General features: G+C 46.5%; 1 protein-coding gene across 2 annotated transcripts in view; it reads left to right on the forward strand.

Annotated features, from left to right (window-relative positions):
• The first annotated feature begins 1,373 nt into the window (after positions 1-1,373).
• NSMCE1 (NSE1 homolog, SMC5-SMC6 complex component) overlaps positions 1,374-7,513 on the forward strand; it is a 42,037-nt gene continuing 35,897 nt past the window's right edge. For both annotated transcript variants that reach the window (XM_021717047.1, XM_008066941.1), the window contains exon 1: positions 1,374-1,449. The gene's annotated coding sequence lies outside the window, so the exon portion shown is untranslated. The remainder of the gene's footprint in view (positions 1,450-7,513) is intronic.

Raw genomic sequence — 7,513 nt, forward strand, 5'->3', positions numbered from 1 at the left:
TCTCAGTGGTTTGTGTTTAATCTTCCTTTAACCTTCACAACAATCCTAATGACAAGGTGCTATTACTAAACCAGCTTTATAGATGAGCAAACTGAAGCTGAGAGCTTGAGTATAGTTGTCCCTTAGTATAAGTGGGGGATTGATTCCTGAACCTCCATGGACACCAGAATTTTCAATGTTCGAGTCTCTTATGTTATGGCAGAATATTTTGGCATATAACCGACATAAATCCTCCTGTGTATTTAAAGTCATCTCTAGATCACTTATCGTACCTAGTACAATGTAAATGCTATGTAAGTAGCTGCTACACTTGGGTTATTTTTTAAATTTTTATTATGCTTATTGTTATATTGTCATTGGTTTTTTTTCTCCCCCGGCTATTTTCAATCCACAGTTGGTTTAATCCCTGAATGGGAAATCCGCAGACACCGGAGAGACGACTGTACTTCCTTCTGGGTCTCAGAGATACTGCATTTAAGGACCAGGATTTAATCTCCACCATTTAGTTCCAGAGCTTAAGCTTTTAACCACAACTTTACTGCTTTCCCACTCAGCAGATAAGGAAACTGAGTCCAGAGGTTGTCCAAGGTCACAGGGGTGGTAAGTGGTCAAATAGGGGTTTCAGCATCGCTCACAGAGGTAGATAGCTGCACTTACTCCTCTCCTGTAACTAGTTACCTATTTCCCTCTGCTAGTCTGTGTCCCCAGCTCTCAGACTAGAATACAAATATGCATGAAACAAACGCCTTGCAGATTCTACTCACTTCCCTGAATGCATTCATTTCCTTTTCACAACAATCACTAGGTGAGATGACAGCCAACATTTAATCAGCACTTCCATGGGACAATTTCCAAGTGCCATGCTACTGACCACCTGACATACATGAACTCATGACCGTGACGTGTAAGGACTATTCCCATTTAATGGAGGAAGAAACTAAGGTTCAGAGCAGCTCAGGGACTGGTCCAAGCTCCGGCAACACGTAAGTGGCAGAGCCAGGATTCTAGCTCGGGCTGTATGAAAACAGCCCTCATTCTAGACCTCGAGGCCGTGCCACAGATGGGGAAACGGAGGCTGGGGGCAGGGCTAGCTTGTATCCGCGGAATCGTGGCCAATGAAGGCAGCACAGGCTGCACGCCGGCTCTTCTTCCTCCTCATGGGTCGGGGGTGCTTCCGCGGTGCCGAGGGCGGAGGGCGACAGGCGAAAGCCCCTTTGAGTTAAGCGCCTGCGCCTGCGCGGGAAGCCGCATACTCGAGACCCGACCCACGAGGCGGAAGCACCATGGCAACAGCCTGGCTACGCGAACCGGAAACACGTCACCCAAAGGCGGGACGCCGGAAGTCGCCCATGGGAGAGCCGAATTTGCGTTCGCCCCGCCCCGAAGGACACCGAGCCCGCCTTCCGACACAGCTGCGGGGCACAGTCTGGTCAGCGCTTGGGTCCCGCGGTGGGTAAACGCGGGGGGCCGAAGGGGCAGGAGGGGGGCTTCGAGAAAGGCGAGGGGAGGACGGAAGGTGGGGCCGGGCGAGACAGGCGGCGGGTCAGGCCCCGGGGTCGGCCCCGTGGCGGCGACGGAGTGTGAAACGAGGGGCTTCTGCTTTCCTGAGGGGGAAACTGAGGCCCGAGAGGGCAGCAGAGGCGAGTCGCCCGGATCTAGCCCCTCGAGACACACGCATGCACACACACACACGTCGTTAATATTAGGTGGAAAAAAGCAAAACAGAAAATTCCCTTCAGCCCGGGCGTCAGTCTGAGGAGGGCTCGGGCTCGGGCTCGGCCCCGGCGGCCTCCGCCTCCCCGCGCCGCCCTCCGTGCTCCCACCCGTTCGTTGTGCAGAGCTTCTTACTGCTACAGGCCCACAGCCCCTCGTTTTTACCAGTACTCACTCATGTATTTCTTGAGTCGGGGTCTCCCTCTGTCTCCCGGGCTGGCGTGCAGTGGCGCAACCATGGCTGGCCGCGGCCTCGGTCTCCTGGGCTCAAGCGGTCCTTCCTTCTCGGCCTCCGGAGTCGCTGGGATGACAGGCGATCCCCCCCCCACGCCCGGCTAGTTTGTAAAATTTTTGTAAAGGCGAGGCCTCACTCTGCCGCCCGGGCTGGTCTCGAATTGCTGGGGCTAAAGCAGTCCTCCCGTCTCGGCCTCCCCAAAGGCTGGGATCGCAGGCCTGAGTCACCGCGCCAGACCTATAACTTTATTATTCACTCCTTTTTCAGGGTTACGTGGACTGAGAGTGCCGTTTTTTTCTTTTGTCTTTTGAGTTGGAGTCTCACTCTTGCCCATGGTGGAGCAGCTTCGGCCCGCTAGGCTCCGGCGATCCTTCCGCCTCAGCCTTCCGAGTAGCCGGAGCTCCAGGCGCGCGCTACCACGTCCGCCAATTTTCTGATTTCTTGTAGAGACGAGGGCTCGCCAAGTTGCCCAGGCGGGTCTCGAACCCCTGGGCGCAGGCTGTGCTCCCACCTCGGTCTCCCGACGTGCTGGGATCGAAGGCGTGAACCACCTCGCCCAACCGAGTGTCTTGAGAACAGGAATTGAGCTTCGCATTGCGACCCCTGCCCCGGTCCCTAGCTCCTGCGTGTGACCTTGTGCCCTTTTAGCCTGTTTCCCGCATCTGCAAAGTGGGGGCGGTCACGCTTGCCTCATAAGGTGCTGATGAGGATAAAACGAGGCCGGCGCCTCAAGCCCCGGCGTCGCGTTGGCGCGCGGCACCAACGGCGTGTCTGAGATGTGCTCGTCCCACCCGGGTCTCGCTGGGCAGACCGCCTCCGGGGCGAGCCCTCCCCGGCTCCCCGCCACCCCTCTTCTTAGAGACCACGGGCGTTAACGCAGACGTGGGCACGTCTCTTTGTGCACCTCTTCCAGCCCTGCTCTCCCCGCCCCTTTCCCCCGTTGTAGAGCGTTTAGTCCTATTCTGTACCGCATTCTTCTCATTAACATTTCTTTTGACTGTTATTAAACCTTCACACCTTTTAAAAATTGTATGTGGCCGGGCTGGGTGGCTCAGCCTGTCATCCCAGCACTTTCGGAGGCCGAGGCCAGAGAATTCCCTGAGCCCGGGCAACTTGGTGCGACCTCGCCTCTACAATGAATCACAAAAACTAGCCGGGCATGGTGGCGTGCGGCTGTAGTTCCAGCTTCTTGGAAGGCTGAGGCCGAAGGATCGCCTGAGCCTAGCAGGTCGACGCTGGGGTGGCCCTGTGTGTGCCACTGCCCTCCAACCTGGGCGGCGGAGTGAGACTCCAACTCAAAAAAAAAAAAAAAATTGTGTGTTACGTAGCTTTAACATTGTGTGGACATGTAAGTTTGAACAAAAACACCCATGTACCCACCACCAAGTTGAGAAACAGAGCCAGGCCGGTGGCTGGCGCCTCTAATTCCATCACTTTGGGAGGCTGAGGCGGGAGGATTGCCTGAGCCCAGGAGTTTGAGACCAGCCTGAGCAATTATAGTGGGACCCTGACTCTATTAAATAAGTTAACAAAAAGTTATATAAATAGAACATTATTTACATTCCCAAAGCCTCCATTAAATTCTTTTCATCACTCCCCAAAGATGACCCCTGGCTTGAATATTGTGTTACTCGTTCCCTTGCTTTTCTTTGTAGTCTTTACTGTCTGTGTGTGTATTGCTAATGAGTGTAATCCATGGTTTTGCCAAGTTTTGAATTTTAAATAATGGCGGTCCTAAAATGCATTTTGTGTGGCTTGCTTTTTGCACAACATATGTGTTTTTGAGACACATCTGTGTTAATGTGTGTAGCTGTACTTCACCTTGATTGCTGTTTTGAATTCCATGGTGTGATTATAATTGTTTTGTGTAGCTATTCTTTTATTGATAAGCATTTATACGATTTCCAGACTTTTTAAATTACATGGTGCTTCTATGAAAACATGATTCCTGGGACAAATGTGGAAATCTCTGCCAGGTATATACCAAATAATGGACTCTGGGGATATGCATAAGAGCAAATGGTCTGAAATGGATAAGAATTTATGCTGAACCAGCAGTGGTAGAAATGATAATTTCAACCACAGCTATTCTTTTCAAATTTTTGCCTATCTGGTGGTGGGTGAGGCATTTCATTGTGGTTTTTATACTCATTTGCCTGATAACATTGAGATTGGGCACCTCTTTAGTGTATTTATTAGTCATTTGTGCATCCCTTTTTGTTGCCTTTTTTTCCTTTACAATTGTCTTTTCCACCCTAATTTATAGGAGTTCTTTATATATTTTGAATATGAATCTTTTGTATTTTGTAGCATATATGTGTTTCAAATACCCCCCCACCTCTGGTGTTTTTGGTGAACAGAGGTTAATTTTGCAAAGTCAAATTTTGTATTTTCTGTGGGAGACAGGGTTTCGCTAAGATGCTTAGGCTGGTATCGAACTCCTGACCTCTCACCCCAGTCTCCCACAGCGCTGGTATTACAGATATGCACCACTGTGCCTGGCCTACAAAGGCAAATTTATCAGTATATTCCTTTATGATTTGTAGTTTTTGTATTTTTTAAAGAAATATTTTCCTACCCTTGGGTCATAAAGATTTGCGTTGTCTGAAAGTTTTATAATTTTTTCTTTCTATGTCTTTAGCCCTCTAGAACTGATTTTTGTGTATAATGTGTGGTAAGGGTCAGATTTCATTTTATTTTTCACAGATGGGGGAGATAAGTTTTCCTGGCATCTTTTGTTGAAAAGTTTTCTTTGATCAATACACCAAGTTGTCCACATGTGTACACTTTTCTGTTTGGGAGTCCCCTCTTCTATTCCGTTGGTCTTTGTCCATCCCTGTACCACTCCACACAATCTGATACTTTAGCTTGATAAGAAGTCTTGATACCTGGTGGGACAAGTCTTCCCACCATTATCTTCTCCAAGAGAGTCTGGCTGTTTTGCCTCTACATTTTCTGTGTAAATTTTAGAATTTGTCAAATCACACACAGATACATATACAAAGCCTGCTGGGATTTTAATTGGAATTGCATTGGATCAGTTTGGTTTTTAAAGGGATTGCTGTTGACATTTCATCTTTAAGAATTATGTGTACAGTAGGTTTTTTGTAGATAACACTTAATAGATAAAATAAGTTTCCTTCTACTTCAAATCTGTTGAGTTTTTAGTAGGAATTAAAGTTGAATTTTTATCAACTGTATTTCCTGCATCTATTAATATGATAATGTGCTTTTTCTTTCATTCTGTCAATATGGTGACCTGTATTGATTGATTTCCAAATGTTAAATCAGTGTTGCAATAAACCCAGCTAAGTGATTACATGTCATTCATTTTACATTGCTGGATTAGGGTTGTTTTGTTTGTTTGTTTGTTTGTTTTTTAGTTGGAGTCTCACTCTGCCGCAGCCTCGACCTGCTGGGCTCTGGCAATCCTTCCGCCTCAGCCTTCCAAGTAGCCGGAATTACATGCATGCGCTACCACGCCCAGCTGATTTTTTGATTTATTGTAGAGATGAGGTCTCGCTGCCCAGGCGGGTCTCGAACTCGCGGGCTCAGGCAATCCACTCACCTCAGCCTCCCAAAGGCGCGGGATTACAGGCTGAGCCACAGAGCCCGGCTTGTTTTTTTTCTGTTAGGACACATTGTAGCTATGTTGGTGAAAGATGCTGGCCTGTAATTTTCTTTTCTTTTGAAGCCCTTGTTTGGTTTTACTACCCATTATCAGATGAGTTGGGGAGGGTTGGCTCTTTTTCTGGCTTTGAGGTAGTTTGGGTAATACTTGAAACTATTGGTTTCTAGAATGCTTGGTAGACTTCTTGATAGATCCATTAGGACCTGAAGTTTCCTGTCTGAAGATTGACTCCCCATAAAATGTCATTAATGGGTTAAGACTGTTTAGGTTTTCAAATAATTCTTTCCTTATGACTGAACATTAAAACTTCAGATTAATTGTTATAAGTTGTTTATATCATCGTTTAAAAAATATTTGTGTCATCTGCATTTAATTTCTCTTTTCATTCCAAATACTGTTTATTTGTAAGTTTTTTCCCTCTTTTGAAAGAGTTTTTCACTTTATAAGTTTTTTCAAAGAATAATACTGGTTTTGTTGATTTCCTTAGATATATGCTTATTTTTTGTTTTATTAATTTTTTGCTCTATATTATTTTCTTCCTTTAACATTCTTGGATTTAATTTACTGTTCTTTTTATGGCTTCTTAACGCACCACCATTTAAAAAAAACAAAACTTTTTTTTTTAAGTTAGAGTCTCACTCTGTCACCCAGACTGGAGTGCAGTGGCATGATCACAGGTACCGCAGCCGCAGCCTGTTTGGCTCGGTCTGCTGACCCTTCCGGCTCAGTCTGTTGACCCTTTCGCCTCAGCCTTCCAAGTAGCTGGGACTACAGGCATGTGCCACCACGCCCAGCTAATTTACTGACTGATTGTAGAGACAAGGTCTTATCAAATTGCTGGGACTGGTTGCTTCTACCTCCCAAAGTGCTGGGATTACAGGTGTGAACCATCTTGCCTGGCTTCCTAACTTATTTTTTATGTTCATTGTGCCTGTTCTCTCTCTTTTTTTCCTCTCTTCTTTGTTGCTTTCTTTGGGGTTAGTTAAGTGATTATTTTTTTTCTCATTAGATTATTTTACTTTACTAATTCAGATGTCTCTACTTCTGGTTTTTAAAAAGTGGTTACTCTAAAAATTGTAAATGCAAGCGTAAAATTTATTAATGTCTTTTTATTTTTGAGTCAGAGTCTCACTCTGTCACTCAGGCTGGAGTGCAGTGGCACAGTTATGGCCACCACAGCCTTGACCTGCTAAGCTCATGTGACCCTTCCACCTCAGCCTTTCAAGTAGCCAGAACTATAGGTGTGCACCACCACGTCCAGCTAACTTTTCTGATATACCGCAGAGACAAGGTCTCACCCGTGCCCAGCTTGGTCTTTGACTCTGGACGCAGACAGTCCCTTGCCTTCATCACCCAGAGTGTTGGGTTACAAGTGGGAGCCAGCACACCGGACCCCAGACCTACCAAGTCTTGATTCTCCTTCCAGCCATCACAAGCCTGCCAGAACACTACTTTTGGGTATTTTAATTTTTTAAAAATCTCACAAAACACTCTTACTGTTTCATGCAGCCATACATCAACTTGGATTTAACCACATATTTACCCATTTCTTTGCTCTTTTTTCTATCCTGCATTTTAAACCTTCCAACTGGTATCTCTTTCTTCCTGAAATATATGCTTTGAAATTTCCTTCGGTAGGCTTCTCTGGTCACTTACTTTTTCAGGTTTTCATTGTTTGGAGTCTTATCTCACCCTGAGTCTTTAGTTGGGTAGAGAATTCTCAGTTGTGAAACACACCCTGGCAGCATAGTGAAGATATTTTCCTACTGTGACTGACTTCCATTTTGGCCATTGTGAAGTCAGCTGTCAAATTGTTCTTTTGAAAGTAGTCTGAGCCGGGCTCGGTGGCTCAACCTGTAATCCCGCGCTTTGGGAGGCTGAGGTGAGTGGATTGCCTGAGCCCGCGGGTTCAAGACCCGCCTGGGCAAACTTGG

This window comes from Carlito syrichta, unplaced genomic scaffold, assembly GCF_000164805.1.
Source record: "Carlito syrichta isolate Samal-C Ts95f unplaced genomic scaffold, Tarsius_syrichta-2.0.1 Scaffold309199, whole genome shotgun sequence".
Classification (NCBI taxonomy): domain Eukaryota; kingdom Metazoa; phylum Chordata; class Mammalia; order Primates; family Tarsiidae; genus Carlito; species Carlito syrichta.